We start from the raw sequence: 3,784 nt of genomic DNA, 5'->3' as shown, positions 1-3,784 counted from the left end.
TCTTTTATGGGTCCTGTCCACAGGATAAAGGGTGAATTTTCAGCTTTTCAAATACGTGACTGACACTTCTCATGATCAGTCTCATAATCAATTGGATATCTTGAGGGAGCAATACCCTGGAGCTCACCTTGGAATCTGTGGCCACGGACAGCAAACTATTCCAAGTTTGGGATTTGAACTTTAACGTTTACCGACCACCAGGCTGTAATCCGAGTTAAGCATCGATTTAAATTACCTAGAAGATCACATGCTTATCTCCACAGTCTCCTTTTCCTTGCTTCCTTCAGTTTTATTTTTTGGACTCTGTGATTGTTGTTAGGCCCTGCCTGCCTGCCGTGGGTCCTGAGCCTAGCGACCCTGTGCTCTCCAGGGGGCCGCACTGGCTTGTCCCAGCCCATCCTGATACTGGTTGTTGTGTTGGAGCCCATTGTGGCAGCCACGGTGGGAGTCCATCTCCTGGAGCTTTTCCTACTTCTCGCTGATGTTCTACTTACCAAGCACCACGTCCTTTTCAATGAGCTGGTGTCTTTCCTGATAACTTGTCCGAAGTACTTGAGACCAAGTCTTGCCATCCTTTCTTCTAAGGACTGTACTTATTCCAAAATATATTTTTGTTTCTTCTTTTGGCAATCCACAGTATTTTCAGAATTCTTCACCAAAACCATAATTCAAGTGCATCCATTTCTCTGCAGTCTTCCTTATGCATTGTCCAAATTTCAGATGCATACAAAGCAAATGAAAATACCATGGCCTGGACCAGGTGCACCTAAGTCCTCAAAGTGACATTCTTGCTCTTCAATACTTTAAAGAAGTTTTGTGCAGCAGATTTGCCCAATGCAGTCCAGTTGTTTGATTTCTTGGCTGCTGCTTCCATGAACATCGATTGTGGATCCAAAGAAAATAAAGTCTTAAGATCAAAAAAAAAAAAAGGCTTAAGATCAAGCTTCTCTCTCTTTATCTTGATATTGACTATGGGTCCAATTGTGAGAATTTTGGTTTTCTTCACATTGAGCTGCCATCCATACTGAAGGTTCTAGTCCTTATCTTTATCAGTGCTTCAGATCCTCTTTCCTTTCAGCAAGCAAGCTTGTGTCATTTGCATATCGAAGGTTGTTAACAAGCCTTTCTCCAACCTTAAATACCTTAAATGTGGTGAAAGGATACAACCCTGAAGCACGCTTTTCCTGATTTTAAACCATGCAGAATCCCCTTGTACTGTTCGAACCACTGCCTCCTGCTCCAGTATAGGTTCCGTATGAACACAATGAAGTGTTCTGGAATTGGGGAATGATTTTTGTCTTGTTGTCATCACACATAGGAGTTAATTTTATCTTTTAATCATAAGGTTTAAAAAAGGAGTGCATTTACCGTATATACTCAAGTAGAAGCTAACTCAAAAAAGCTGAGCCACCTAATTTTACCACAAAAACTGCATTAAACATGTGCTGAAAAACTTGGCTTATACTTGAGTATACACAGTATAAAGTGTAAGTCAATGGGAAAGTATCAGCAACTTTTTACAAATTCACACTTCTTGAATTAATCAAGAAATAACTAAACCGGGAACCGATTACAAGGAACTATATGTGATCTCCTCCCTGGCGGACAGACAACAGAAAGTGGGTGAAGGGAGACGTCGGACAGGGCAAAATATGACAAAATAATAATTTATAAATTATCAAGGGCTCATGAGGGAGGGGGCAGGGGGGAGCGGGGAAGGAGGGGAAAATGAGGACCTAATGCGGAGGGCTTAAGTGGAGAGCAAATGTTTTGAGAATGATGAGGGCAATGAATGTACAAATGTGCTTTACACAATTGATGTATGTATGGATTGTGATAAGAGTTGTATGAGCCCCTAATAAAATGATTTAAAAAAAAAGAAAGAAAGAACTAAACCAAACTTGACCAATGGTTACAATAGGTGAAGGAGAGAGGGTGTTTGCTTAGGGGGCATTCAGTTCATGTTTGTGGTGGCAGAACTATTTGGAAAAGGATATCAATAATGGCTGTACAACACAAAGATTATAATCAATGGTACTGAATTATACATGTAGAAGTTGTTGAATTGGAGAACGTTTTGCTGTGCATATTTTTGCCACACTTAAAAATAATTACATTAATAATAATAATAATGAGTACAAGGAAGGACAGCCTCAAGTTTTGGAAGTGAGTTAGTAAAGATCTGGTTCGCTTAAATGGAGGAGGGCTTGACTCCACTCTTGGAAACCTAGGAGGCAGGGGTTTCATCCTTCACATGGAAGTGTCCTCCTTCCAGTGCTCCATTGAACAGTTCTGAACCTTGGATGCCTGTGAGTTAGGTGTTGACCTGCTAACTGCAATGTCACTGGTTCAAATTCACCAGTCTGTCTGCGAAAGAAAAGTAGGCTGTCTGTTCCTATAAAGATTTATAGTCTCGCTCTCCGGAGCCGCTCACTGCATGGTAGAGCCTGGTGCCCCCACTGCCTGCACCACTGCCGCCGCCGGCCACGACCACCTCAGCCACAATCTTCAATGAGAAAACATATTCCTCAGTTCTGTGGTGTTCTTGGTGACACATTTATGGAGTTTCTGAAGGGCAGTGGAGATTACTGCCAGGCACAGCACGACCTCTATGCAGACAAGTGAACTGTAGAAAGTCATTACTACTCCACCAAGAAGGCCCCATAAGAGCAGATAGCGTGGACACAGAAGTGTTGAATTGAAATCCATTCACAGAGCCATTTGTCAAGAGCTCTGACCTGGATGGGGTAGACCTCAGTGCACTTCCTTTCTATGCCTCAGTGTTACTGGATTGGAGAATTGCTGCTTCTGGTTAGGAGGTTCATTTCATCCCCATTACGATGAACATCATACTCAGAGCACGGAGAAGTTCAAGTGGAGTATTTTGAAGCAGACTTCATTTTCTTTACATCATTTCTGTATTCACTTTTTTAAAGTTCTTTCATAGCCCTATTGAGTTTTTTTTTTAATTACATTAACATGGCTCGAATGAACCGCCCAGCTTCTATGGAAGTCATACAAGAACATGAGATTTTTTATTACACACAACCCAAACAATGCGACCTTAAATACATTGATAGAGGAACTTAAGAAGTATGGGGTTACCACAATCGTAAGAGTATGTGAAGCAACTTATGACACTGCTCTTGTGGAAAAAGAAGGCATTCATGTTCTTGATTGGCCTTTTGATGATGGTGCGCCAGCGTCCAACCAAATTGTTGATGACTGGTTAAGTCTCGTGAAAATTAAGTTTCGTGAAGAGCCTGGCTGTTGTATTGCTGTCCAATGTGTTGCAGGACTTGGGAGAGCTCCAGTGCTTGTTGCCCTAGCATTAATTGAAAGTGGAATGAAATATGAAGATGCAGTACAGTTCATAAGACAAAAGCGTCGTGGAGCTTTTAATAGCAAGCAGCTTTTGTATTTGGAGAAGTATCCGCCTAAAACGCGACTGCGCTTCAAAGACTCCAATGGTCATAGAAATAACCGTTGCATCCAATAAACGGGTGCCTGATGGTATTCCTTTGGAAGTGGAACTTGAGACAGGATCGAATGTGTCATGTATATTTGCTAACATGTTAGCTTGGTGTATACGTTTTATAAAGCTTCCATTAGGAGTATTGAAAGCAGTTTTACCAGGCTACACCTTTGGGTTATCTGGACACAGTGTTCAGCATTTAAAATGTGCTTATCATTTGTACCAATTGACCTGTCCTGAAAATCATGCAGTATTGTTTTAAATCTATTCCCATGCCAGAATCTTATCACCATACAAGAAACTTAGTGA

At 41.4% G+C, this 3,784-nt stretch overlaps 1 pseudogene; it reads left to right on the top strand.

Annotated features, from left to right (window-relative positions):
• Positions 1-2,899: 2,899 nt before the first annotated feature.
• On the top strand, positions 2,900-3,499 carry LOC101647263 (annotated as a pseudogene).
• Positions 3,500-3,784: the final 285 nt, after the last annotated feature.

Source organism: Echinops telfairi, unplaced genomic scaffold (assembly GCF_000313985.2).
Source record: "Echinops telfairi isolate 266 unplaced genomic scaffold, ASM31398v2 ScPeMD7_1;HRSCAF=3_0, whole genome shotgun sequence".
Taxonomy (NCBI): domain Eukaryota; kingdom Metazoa; phylum Chordata; class Mammalia; order Afrosoricida; family Tenrecidae; genus Echinops; species Echinops telfairi.
The sequence above is the reverse complement of the archived record's forward strand: the minus strand, read 5'-3'. Positions and strand labels throughout refer to the sequence as shown.